Here is a 14,026-nt window from a genome sequence, read left to right on the forward strand (position 1 = left end):
ATGTGTATTGAAAAGCCTGAAATTTTACCTGAAAACTGAATATCCCTAACTATTTATGGGTGGTGGTATAAAGTAGGACCTAATGCAAGTATTTGTAGTGGAACATGAAGTTACCAACTTGGCTGGTTCCATGAGACCATTTGTGACTTGAAACGTTCATAAATTAAGGTAATGTTTCCCACTGAAATGAATAAAAATGCAAGTGATATGTTCCAGCCCCAAAGTTATACTGAACCTTTTTTGGGCTTATTTTTACCAGCGTATTTAAAAATAAATATACTGGAGGGAAATAATAATATTGCCCATTAACTTTAACTGAGGAAAATGGGGAGGGGGATTACAACTCCTCGATTGAAAAATAGTCTTCTTTCATAAACCCATGGGAAATTCTGATCGAAGTGTCTTTTTGTTTTTTTCTGTTTTTAGTTTTCAAAATCATGCCTGTTTCTTTTCATTGATAGATTTTGGCATGCTGATCCAGGGAAATTGGTCTTTTTATGTTTTAAAAAAAACTCATAAAGGTGGATGTGGAATTAAATTAAAATTGAAAAAATTAAGTTCACTAAATTGTGTTCATTTTTATAATTTCCTTTTTCTAAGGAGCCATTCTGACTATTTAGTGCTTTATTTGTTTGGCAAAAGTTCAACGTGTCAACATCGAACCTACTTCTGCATTCATTCAACGCGGCTTCTTCTGGCAGCTGATTGGGTGAATGTATTATACATAGGTAGAACTTCCGCCTCGCGACATGTGGACGGCTCTTTTGATGTGATTACACTAGTCGTTAATTCAAAAGATGGTCCATTTCAATAAATAACATACAGTGTTTTTTGTTTTCGAAAAAAGTGAAATGATTTTCAGACTGCTTTTACCACATGATTCACAAACACAACCGCAATTAGATTTGTGTTTGGGTGATCAAGAATGCGAAGGTGGAACTTCCGCCTACATTTGCAATGGAGGGATACAACTAGTTTTCAGCAGTGTGTATATGCGCGTTGCCAATAATGGTTACGAAGAAACACACGATTCACCCACCCGTCCATATCAAGACCGTTCATATATCGAAAATAGTTTAAAAAAGTACGTAAATAGAGGTCATTTTTTAAATGAAAATGTTGTGGATAATCCAATTTGTTCGTAAAAAGGATGTTCAAAACTCGAGGTTCCACTGTATTGAAGTTGTAGCCAGTTTTGTCAAAGGCTTTAGAACTTTCTTAGAAAAGCTTTTCCTCCCCTAATATACAAAACTTTCATCCATTCCCTGTATAGCCTGATCCTGATTCGAATGTCTTATGAATTGAAGACTATACTGTATATACCTGTACTGTATAGGTAAGAGGTGATGCATGTCAGTATGCTAACCCACTGAAGTATTCCTTGCCGCTTAACTTTTTTTTCCTTTCATGTAGAACTACCACTCAGAAGATAAAGGTCACCCCTGAGTATTCTTTTGCGACCACTTGATTGAGCTACAGGTGCACGACACTGTGACATGATTCATCACAATTTAGCCATCCAACAATAACGGTGAGCCAGTCAACAATAAATCATCGCCGAAAAATAACACAGAGAAAATGGTATGCATGTTGTACAACATCTAAGCAAGCCTGACATTTCCTAACCAATCAATGTCAAGTTTCTGCAATCGCACATCATCAATCAGGTTTGTGTCAAGCTCCAGTTACACAACAACAGGCTTTGGCGCTTGCACTGCTACAGCGGATATTGGATATTTACTCACCCATTTTCAAAAGATTTGATTTGATTTTATTAATTTGAGTTGTACAGTTTATTGGTCACATTAATAGTAAAAAAGAAAAGAAAAAAGTTTTATTTATTTGATGTCATTTTGTATGTCACAAAAACCTGGCATTAGATATAGGGGTGTGTAAACCTTTGATACCCACGGTAAATGGAGGCCGCCACCTGTTCACCTCCAACAATCATGGCACAACAAAGGGAGGAGGAAATATGGTCCCCCACCAAGCAATCTGTTTTACAGTTTGTGACAGCCAGGTGATTAAAGACGATATATGCCGGCTTTCTCTGATCGCTGTCAGCCATTTCCCTGCACCCCCAGGCATGGTAATATAACCCATATACAGCCATGCAGCCCTACATGTGTCACTGTGGCAATTTATATGAGAAATACGAAGAATGACGGTTGTTTTTATGTGTTCACATTTTGACAAACATTGTCAGTTACAGAAGGTCTTATTTGATATAGCAATGTGTTTATTATTGCTGTTGTACAGTAGTTTGGAGTGGAATAAAGCGCAATAACCCAATTAAGCTAATTGTTAGCAGCTCTGAATGGGACTGGTTTTAGCTGTCATCTTTAATACATTTCTCCATTGAAATGAATGGAAATGCCATTAACTTGTTCTTTTGTAATGTGTTTTTAATTGATATGAAAAAATATTGTATTTCGTAAAAACGTATAGCATATTTAAAAAAATATATATAGTACGGTGTATATATACAATATAGGATAGAATGAGTGAGTACCAATATTATACCAGGCATTGGTATCAAATTGATACCAGCCTTTTTTTTTCAGGTATTGGATACTCATGGAGGCTTTCAATACCAGCCACCGGTACTTAAGGCAAAAAAAATAATCTGACATCAAGTACGTCCTTCTCGGCTTAAGATTTACTTTTATATTTCATGCTTTTAAAGCCTCATGGTGTGCTTTGTGTAGGAGTACATTGTGAGTGAAAAAGCTATCAGTATGCATTGTTTATGTTTTTATATCCCGCCTCCGTAAAGAACATCCCGGTTGCCTTTTTCAAAGAAGAATAGTGACGGTATGGAGGGGTATTACTTCTCCCGCATGCCCATAAGGTACTTAATAGCCAGACTTGTTGTCTGTTTTTTGCGTTATTTCCGTTATTTATCTGGTCCTGAATGTCGGGCTGACGCCACAGGTGGTATGCGTCAATCACATTGGCCAACGTCGGATTGATGTATAGAGGCTTTAAGATGTTTCCCATTGTGTGGTAGCATTCAGCAGACTTTAAGGCAAATTGATGTATTTGTTTTAAATACACAATTTTGAATTTGTTGTATTTAAAGTTTGACAGTAAAGTTCAACTAATGAGTTGAATTTAACAGAACTTCAAAGAATTGTTCACTATCTGACAAACTGCTGCTTGTTGTGAAGTGAACTGACTTCACTTTGATCGTACAGCGCTCATATCTATTTCCCCCCCTCCTGGTAAGTTAAAATAAAAAAAATAAAAATAATCAGCCGAACAATTGGTAATATCTCAAAATCCCACTGTGCTGTATATACTGTGTGACTTAAGTAGAATACAGCAGCTGCTATAAGTGTGCCATATAAAAGGGAATACAGTTGACCCAGTATGGACGCTAATGCCCTTTCTGGCAGGATCCCTTTGGGGGGACACTGACAGCTACCTGCATTTTGATGTATTACTTCCTCACTGTTCCAAAGAGTGCCTCATGTCCAACATGATACTGTAGATGTTGGACTTTTGCTCTGGGATTAATATTCTTTTCTCATGTCCCCTCGACCCGATTCCCTTTTTTGATGTTATGAAAGGCTGTGGGAGCATCAGTGATCTGGTGCTACATTGTGTTCCTTGTTACTGAAGGGGCATGTGTGACTGGCCCGAAAATGTACTTTACATCAAAACCAGCATGAGAAGGCAACAGGCTACTTCCTGTTGGTCGCTTAGCAACAAGTGGCAATCTTGTGTCATCGTTCCTGCGGCGCACAAACTGCGGTTAGTAAGCGTCATGATCCATTCATGAATCCATAACTTGGAGGCATTTTGCTGGGTTGCAAACTTGAGTGTTGTTGTTTTTTTCATGGGACAGAGAGAGATCGCATTTTGTGCGTGTTTTTCTGTTGGCAGCATACATGTGGGTGTGCACACAAGTGGGTCTTGCATGTGTAAATATAGTGGATCCCAGGCGAACACGGACACAAAAGGGAGGGAGAGCTGATATATTTGTCCATGCTTGCAATTGAATATCCTGTGAGTGGGCGGACTCCTCCACTGGCCACCCACTGTGTGCAGAGCTTCCCAATGTGGAGGACGGTAGCCATTGATTTGATTTGTCTGTATGTGTGTGTGTGTGTACTTGTGACTGAGCGAGTGTTTGTGTGGGTAGCAACAGTATCTAATTCAGCCAGCGTGGCTTGATGGATGATGTTTAGGAAAGATTGCGAGGCGGCGAGGTTTGATGGACGATTGATGAAAAGCTGACAGGTTGTCTCGCTGATAACAGGCCTCAGCCAACTCGGACAAAACGCTTTTATGTGTCTTTACACCCATCTGTATTCACCTTGGAACTGGAAGTGAAGGCCATCCTGTATTGTTTTTATATGGGAAAAGTTGGTGAGGCACCAACCACCGAAATGCATAGCATCATAACTAAAGTGCTCTTTTTTCTCCCCGATTACTCTTCTAGCTATGCATTCCCCAACATACAAACTCTGAGGGAAAACTCCTTCAGGATATTAGTGCTAAGCAAACAAACAAAAAACTAAAGCGGCCAACCAGAATGCAGTTCCAGACACCCACCACCAGGTGCTCTACCAATAAGAACTGATGGGGAAGGAGACGGACCAGTCTAGCTTTCACCCATAGTCGGTTCGAACATGCTCCAGTTTCCCTACGCCCTTGAACAAGATACGTGTTGCTGTTTAGTATTAATGAATGGGAGGAGACACTACCTGCAGTCACAAAACCTCCACAATGGGGTCATGGCGACTGAAATCTAAAGTGTTTATTCATAGATTTAATGGCTCACAATCAGAAGGATATTTAAAATCTTCTATAATTCAACAAATGACATAAAACAATAGGACAAGAAACAATGGAGTGCTAAAAATGCTGGGAGAGGAAAAAAACAAAATAACACCCGTGGTAATTTAAGCATCCCATATTGATATTGTTACACAATATATGCAATGCCATAATGCCTCTGCTTCCCTCCTGAGTCCAAAAATACCAGTAACAGAGAGTGTACAATTTGTGCCTTGCAAAATAACCTTTCCCAGCTCAATTTGGACAAACCAGGATTGCAAGTATCATTAGAGGTGCAAATGATCACACATTGGTCACTTTGGGGATTCATTTGTTAGTTTAATTTGCCATTCACTTTCAGCATTGATACACTTAAATAAATAAATAAATAAATGCTGCCTTGTTTTCCTAACCCACTCACCGGATAGCTGTGGATTTTGAGCAGATTAGGTTACTTTTTGGTTGGGTTAATTATTTTGACCCAGATTGGATTGAAAATTGGATTTTGGCAGCTAAAGAGCAGAAGCTGGCGAACAGCCATTTTGGAATTTTGTTGTGCGCTGAAGTTGAAATAAATGTAATATAAACTTACAACTGAAGTAATGTAATGATATACAATATATGATGCATAAACTGTTTTACTTCTTTACATTCAAAATAATTGTAATGAAACTATGTTTTTATAAAGTACAACATTTTCTAAACATATTTTTCTCTTGTATATGGTCTGCAGTGAACCACTGCTATCTACAGCTACAATCATGAACATTTTGGAAAATGAGTATCTGTTAGATATTGCCAAATAAATTAACATTACTATATTGTGAATGGAAAAATGTTGATTCCGCTGATACAGTTATTGAATATTTTTAGCTTATGTAAGTGGCCGTAATGTTGTGGCTGATTGGTGTATTAACAAGATGTTGGTTTTCAAACCACAAAAGAATAAAACCGAACACCAGCAACTGAACCCACAAAGCCTGTGACAAGGCTGGCAACCTTGTCTCCTTTGTGATTGCTCCTCGTTCAAAGCCAGGGTCTTCTTCTTTTGTCAGTTTCTAATGATCGCGCCAAGAAATGTTTATCCATTGACGTCATGCCGGCGTGCGTCAAACTCTGGATGCTGAGTAACATGCAGTGACTCAAAATGAGTTGCTGTGTTAAAACCAGAGCTACAAAGGCCGCCTATTGAACAAAACAATCTTCCCTGCAGACTTGCTCTCCTTTGAAAAGGCCAAGTTTATCAGCAGTCTATTCGTGTCGGCATAGAGATACGACAAATGACGCTTTGGTTGGCATTTAAGCATAACATATTTAAGCAGGTCATCTTGTCAAGTATTTGGTGGTCAAGCTAATATCACGTCTGCTCCACAGCAATCATTCGAATGAGAAAGACAAGTATCATACCAAGATTTTACTCTTGAGACGCACAAAAAGGTTGACCTGTGATTGGTATTGTCACAGTGCAAATGAAAATGGTCCTGTTGTTTCTTAGTACATTAGACATATTTGAAGATAATTGCTGAAAACGTGCTAAGAAGGAGAACTATGTACACTCTAAAAAGAGAATTGTTGAACCAACTTTAATTGCTGCAAGTGGTAACACACGATTGAATAAAGTTAATCCCAAATTAATATATTAAGTAAGGGTGTCAGGTGATAAAGATTTGTTTATTGTAATTAATCGCATGACTTCAATAGTTAGCTCATTATTAATGGCTAATTTTTAATCTGTTCTAAATGTACAATAAAATGTCCAATAAAAAGTTGTCATACTCTTGTTAACATAAAAGTGGGAAAAAAACAAAAAAAATATGGCTACATCTTTTAGTCATTGATAAAGTAATTTCATAATAATTCATAAAATTGAGTTAAAATTAAACAGATGTACTGTACTTAAAAAAAAAAGGAGTGTGATATTGATTTGTCTTGCGGTCATTCTTCTGCCACTAGATGGCATAATTGCATTGGTAAGATGGTGACAGCTCAGTGCATTTTTTTTCATATTAAGAGCTGCCTAATCTTTAACATGAAGTAACTTGTGAAATTCTGCACATTTTAAAAATTACAAAATACAACTTGACCTTAGTCTCCACGAATATATGCATTATTGTGTGTCTGCTGCGTTGCGATTGGAATCCCCCAGCACAGGCTTTCCAAGTAAAAAATAAATAAATAGTGGTGTTAAAGGAACTTTAAATTAACTCAAAAGTAACACACTCATTTTGACACCCTTAATATTAAGTTTAATGAACTCAATTAATTTAAACTTAATAACTTCATAATTAATTACATTTTACTTGGATTAACTCAATTCAATTGTGTGTTACCAATTGTGTGAAGCAATTTAATTAAGTTGGTCAACAATTTTCTTTTTAGTCTTAAGTTGGTTCTTTTTAGAGTGTTATAGTCTAATTTTCAGTTGTGGAGATATAGAACACAGTGAATTGACTCTAGCATCAGCAAATTCATTTAACTCGATGATGGTTGAGGATCCTGAATTCTGTGTAAACTCAGCCATGCAGGTCACAGTAACCCAAAAACGTTGAATCATGCTGGTGCTGATGTGTAAATGTTACGTGCACTTGCCTATTGGTCCCTTTTTGCCCTTTTGTCTATTTGAACTACGCTCTCAGATAAACACTGATTTGTGATCTTGTAAGCACATTCTATGGTCATTTAGATTTTTGATCAAGCAGCTTACTAGGAACATCACTGGAGGGAATGATAAGCTATTTTAGACTGATACGCTACAAAGGGGGAATTTGTATATCTTCATTAAAACGTCAAAGTGGGCCAATCTGAGCCATGAAACACGCCAGGGCTGAAAATGACTCCCACTCCGGCCCTTATTCACACAATGACAGCGGTGTAAATTTAACAATGTTTATTCTTGTGTGTATTTCTATTCGTGTCATCGCTTAAAATAAAATTTAAAAGTGAGGCGATCGAGTTGTGGTTTCATCCTGGATTATTAGCTGTCATTATTTTCCGGTCCGTTTCTTATGAGACATTCTCCAAAGGGATTTAGTTGAATGATAAGAGTGCTACACTCACGTGCACTACACACTCTTTGCTCATCTAACACCACCACGCTGCACCGCTTCCTGTTGTGGATCCTCTGCTGTTTATCTGTCGGAGCAGGTGCTTGCCGAAGAATCTCCCGGGATTTCAACTTCGTCCGAGCCTTTTGTTTACCATTCATATTGGTGCCCTGTTCACACAGCCTGTAGCTGCATCCTCAATGTGTCACAGCAAAATAGAAAATATGGATTTCTGGAAACCATACAAAACACTGCTTCTTTTTTTTATCAGCAAAAACAGACATTGGACCATTGTGGTAATTGTTGCATACGGCACACATGGAGCTGTCATTCTATTGATAGTTTTTACATTACCTAACTTGTTGCTTTCATTATGGGTTCATTTGGCTGCTGTATTGTAATTATTCCTTGCCAACATTCTTCCATTTCCACCATGTTTGTGATGCACAAAATTACATAGCGACCTGTTGGAAGGACAAAATGTTTGTCTGTGTGAGTCACAGGATCCTCTCACAGAATTGAATTACTCTTCTTCTCGATATTTTTATTTCTTCATCAATTTTTTTTTTTTAAATCAAGTGAAAAACGGCATCCGAAGTTCCATTTAAAATGATCATACAATCGGAAATGCGGCTTTAAACTTCATATTCTGTACATAATTCATATTTTTAGTGTTACCAAAGACATGGCTGACGTTTACTTCGAGATTGCCGTCTTCGCCGTGCGTGTGCTCTTGAATGGCTGCGGTGTGGGCTGAACATTAAGCCACTCCATGGAGACATACTGTTGTATGTATATGCAATTATTTTCATGTATGAGCACATTTAGAAGGCTTTGCAATTAGGGAATGTACTTAATATTGTTATTCTTATCATTTAAAATTGAGCTCTACAGTGAAAAAATTTAAGCTTTTCAACGACAACCATTGTTTGAATGCCATAAAAAAAAAACATTTGTATATGTACAGAATTAAGTAACTAACTATAATTATAAAAAACTTGTATGAGCTTTTGAGGTTGATTTGGCTTTGGCAGATTTTATGATACAGGCACAACTATGGTCCAATTTACTGTGTATATTTTCACTTAACTCAACCTGTAATGCTTTTTAAAATAACAAATGATCTGGTGTGGGGGGGGGGGGGGGGGTTATACTGTATAATACATAATACAATTTAATTTAAATTTCTGCAAATTAAAATGCAAGCTTTTTCAACTACAGTATCTTCATCTACGTCATCAATCTGCCGAATCTACGTGGGCCTATCTGTCTGTCACGAGACTGTCCTAGCTGTTTTTCAGATGTCTTGAATTTGTTTTTGTTACATAACAAAGCCCATACAGCAAGAATGGTTTTAACCACCTTGGAAGCATGCGCTTATTGCACTTCAAAGTCTGTGGACTGTTATACAGTATTTGATTTGTCAAAGGTCATTCATCTGCTAGTTTGAAGTTAATACATCTTTTTTTAAATGATATATTTTGATGAGTTTTTACTACACAATACTTTTGAGACATACATTTTTTTATCTTGCATCCAATAAATAGCTCGTATTAACCATTAAAAAAAAACAGAAGGTCATACCAAATCTGAAACAAAAAATGCATCATGACGATAGCGTACACATGGAACATCTGCCAAGTTTGTAAGGTGTTCAATGTTGATGTAAATGTGATCGATCGGAAGCAGTCACCAACATTGACTTCATTTAACATAGCATAATCTTAACCTTTCGTTCTGCTCAAGTCTCATGAGAAAACGAGTCACACAAACATTCACAATCAATTCTGCTGCGCTTCTGTTAGCATTTGCGGAAACAGTGTCAATTATCACAAAGAATTACAATGGTGGCAATATGGTTCATAGACCTGTGACTTGTTTGAGCTAAGAAGTCAAGTTTCAATAATACTGTATCTTAGCAATATAAAGGCAGAAATTCTCTACAGAAAGTGGCATTAATGACTTATTAGCAAAGGCATACACGGCAGATAATCTGAGATAAAAGTGGGTGAGGTGCACCTTTGGACTATTTCTAAATTTGACGTTTCACAGAACCGACACGTCATCTAAATAATCTCCATCTACAGTAGTGTAACAATAATTCCCAAGGAAAGTTTGGACAAAAAAACTGCACGTAACCATGAACAGTAACATCATCATCCACCTAGCATAAACACAATTTTGAATCATCCTAATTATCCAAATGAAGTCGTAGATGTCATAGATGATTACATTGGCAATGGAAGAAGCGCACATTTTATTTTGAACAGGCAAAATGAGGTGGGGAGAACTTTTCTGAAATGCCAACAAAAATGATTGCGATAAATCGTATATTAAGCAATGCAATTCTGCCAGTCACAAGAAGGAGTCATGCCATCACATATGACAAAACAAAAAAATGTTGGCTCAGTCATATCTCAAGGCACTATAGCTTACAGGCATTACAGCATTTTGTTTTTATATTGACATTGCATCTCTTTTTACTAAACTATTCCATTTACTCAGCCTGTCAATCATTCGATCTATCTCACGTCTCTGTGACTTGAGCCAAGATTGGAAATGGGCACAATCTTGACACCATCAATTCACATGATATCTGCAACAAACATTTGTAAATGTCAGACATACTGACTTCAGGTGAGATGTTGGCGGAAGTTTGTTTGTGCCGGGGGCGGGGGGCATTCGGATTGACAGAATCTGAGGGAGAAATTTTTCATCTCATCTCAACACATGAATGGGCCTCAGCCCAGATATCGGAGAAGCACGAAACAGATGAAAGGCAGGAGCTAAATAACTTTAATACGATTTTATAAGTTCTGCTATTTTATTGCTTTCTGTTACTCATGCCCCGCAATATTGAATGATTCACCAAAATTATTTTCGTTGTTACAGTGAGCTCATATTTTGTCACTCTGATTTCCTTTGTTTTTTTTATCATACTCGAAGGTCACTGAGTCATAACCCTCTGAGAAGGTGAATCTACTGTTTTGTCATTAAAATTCTGCATAGATCTGAGAAAAAGAGAAATATTGACTACTATAGTGACCTTTTAATGGCTTTGGGAGTGAGCAGAAAGAGCGTTGAAAAGCTTCTGGAACTCTACATGGAACCAAATTCTCCAAATATCAACTGTACCTTTGAGAGCTGAATGACTTTATGTTTGAGTTCTTATTTCTCACCCAAATCTTTTCTTACTGACAATAGAAGGAAAAAAAAGCTTAAGGCTGTTAGTCTATTGAGAATGAGCTGACAGAACAGACGCTTGATGGAGATATGCATTGATAAAAAAAAATATATATATACACTGCATTGCTAATAGCCTGTGCAGCTAGTATATTTCCAAATGAACTCACCTTACACCTGATGCTTGCACAAGCAATGCAAATCATACAAATTCAAACTCTCAAGATAAACTTCTACATTTTAGTATTCATAACAGGTAGTGTGCACCTTCCCCTCGTAGTGTGCGCATGGCCTCCAACAAGCTGCTTGTCAAGAAATAAAAAAAATAATGCATGGTTAAGAAACTTGCTTAGCTGAATAGCAAATAGAAGAAGAGATGCATAATTAATAAGACACAGGTCATTATTTTTGCATATCTTTTTAATTAAATCACCGCTTGCACATTTTGAGTTATCATCTAGCGGAAATGCAAAAGTTGGCTTTAATATAGCATGCAAGACACCGTGTGGATGACAATCACATATGCAGTGGAACCTTGATTTACAAACTTAATTTGTTCAGAAACTCTGCAATCCAAAATATTTGCATTATTAAACCATTTTTACTACTAAAGTCAATTGAAATAGAATTAATCAGTTCATCAAAAACATCTATTTAGGGACAAGTTAACATTTAATTCAGTCATGTTTTAACTATATTATTTTAAATTCCTATAATGCAAGTGCAGTGTTAATGCTCACAATGTGCATCATATATTACATTGATTGAAATCTGTCTCGTTTTAGATGAATGTCTGTTAAAAAAATAAAATAAAATAGTGGCCTCCGCCCTAATGAATTAGTGGCGCATCGCCGAAGAAAGTCTTGTCACCGTTTAGCTAGGGTTACCATGACCCCAATATTCTTAGAAGAGCCGTGCTTGGGGCACAGTATGCTTGCTCACACAAAGTATGGTTTAATTGCTGCAATATTTCAGCTTGCCAGCTACGATAACCACGACTTTGCATAATAGGAATTAGTCGGAATGACTCAAAATAAGTCCAAAAATAATAAATGTGTCAGGAATGTTGCAGTAAGGCAGTGCTGTATAATGAAATTATATATATATATATATATATATAGTAAATGGATGAATGCAGGCCAGCAAGGGACAGGAGTTGGTAAATCATTTTTGGTGTGGATCCAAGATTTAGTCTTTTAATATTGATTTTTTTGGATTTATAGGTCAATTTTGCCACGTTTGTGAGTTTAAAAAAAAAAATGCATGAATTTTAATGACCAAACTTGTAGAATGATGTGATATTTGGTACAGACAATAATTGTGATGTTTTTTGGGGCCATTTGCGGCCATCTGCTCTCCATGGGGTGCCATTGTAGTTATTAAAAAGCACAATAATTATAGTAGTAGTGTTGTTGTTGGCTTAAATATTTTGTTGATTCATAATTCTTGATGGTCAGCAACGTTGTGTTTAATTTAGGCAGGGTAGCCGTAAATGAGGTTATACAGCACATGTGGGATTAAATTGAATCATGCCTCGTGAGTTTTAGCTTCTTGCAGATCGTTAGCCTAATAGCGCTATCAAGTCATATATATATTTTTTTGAATTTCTGGATAAAAAATATGAATAATAATCAAAAAGTAGTTTGCAGTTGTCTCACTTCAAGTTTTGCAGATTACAAAAACCTAGATGAAGACGTTTTTTTGTTTTTTTTAGAAAACATGACTTACAGTTATGCTATTGGGCTAACGCAATGCTAAATACAATCAACAAAACAAACATATAGTTCAGAACACAGGAAGAATGAATGTAGCCGTCCATCTTCCAAAAGTGACAGCTTCTCTAGCACGTGGTGAGAGGAACCATAGAATTGCCATGCCTAAGACGGGCAGGCCAAGGTGTATTGAGCTGGTTTCTCACCCAAGCCCAATCACATACTGTGGAAAATCAATGGCATTGATTGAAGCGTTGTTGAACATGTCATCAAGTAAAGGACACAATCAACAACTGGTCCAAATAAACTGAAAACAAAGCAAACAACAGGAAAGACAATACGTTTAGCTTGTGGACACGGGCCTTTTATGACAGACCGTTCCTCATGTTCATTCACAGTTTGGTCACACCAGTGGTCATGATGTAAGTAAGTACTTTAGTAAAAAGGATTCATCCACACACTGTTCAGTAACAGAACTCTTGCACCGATGGGGCGGTTCTTGTGTCTTCATCACTGTCACTTAACAGTCCTGATTGATTGGCTATGCAATGATGTGATCTTTGTTATCTTCCACAGTGACAATGACAAAAGAAATGTTCACATACGTTGAAAGGCAAGGGAAATCCTCGTTTGACTATCATGCAATGTGTTTCTTTTACTGACGTTTGTGTTATTTGCAGATGGTTTCTGGTGAGGAAATGAAGCATATTTTGGATACAATTACCGCAGAATTTAAGAAAGAAAAACATGGCTTGATAAAAACAAGTTAGCAATAATTTGCTAATAATAAAATAGGGAACTGCGTAAGATTTCAAATTGAAGATGTATATATAGAAAGAGTAAATGAGATTCAATTCCTGGGGGTAATCGTTGACAATAAAATCTGCTGGAAACCACACATTTAACATATTGCATCCAAACTTTGTAAAAGCATCTCCATTTTAGCAATAGTCAAACATTTTCTCAAACAGAAAACATTAAACATTCTCTACTGCTCTCTAGTATTACCATATTTAAATTATTGTTCGAAAGTTTGGGGAAACACTTACAAGACATCATTACAATCTCTGTTTCTTTTGCAAAAAACAGCTATAAGCCCAGGATATTTCCACTGCACCAATACACTGTTTTTACAATCTAAAACTGTAAAATTCTTTGAGCTTGTGGAATTCAATACTATACTTGTTATAGGAAGAGGAAGTGTTTGTGAATGAAAAATAACATTGGTTGTTGTTGTTATTATTATTGTATTATTATTAGTATTGTTGTTATTGACAAGGAAAAAATATGCATGTATAAGTA

The sequence above is a fragment of the Leptonotus elevatus genome, chromosome 3 (assembly GCF_054856555.1).
Source record: "Leptonotus elevatus isolate MCC_2025b chromosome 3, RoL_Lele_1.0, whole genome shotgun sequence".
NCBI lineage: Eukaryota > Metazoa > Chordata > Actinopteri > Syngnathiformes > Syngnathidae > Leptonotus > Leptonotus elevatus.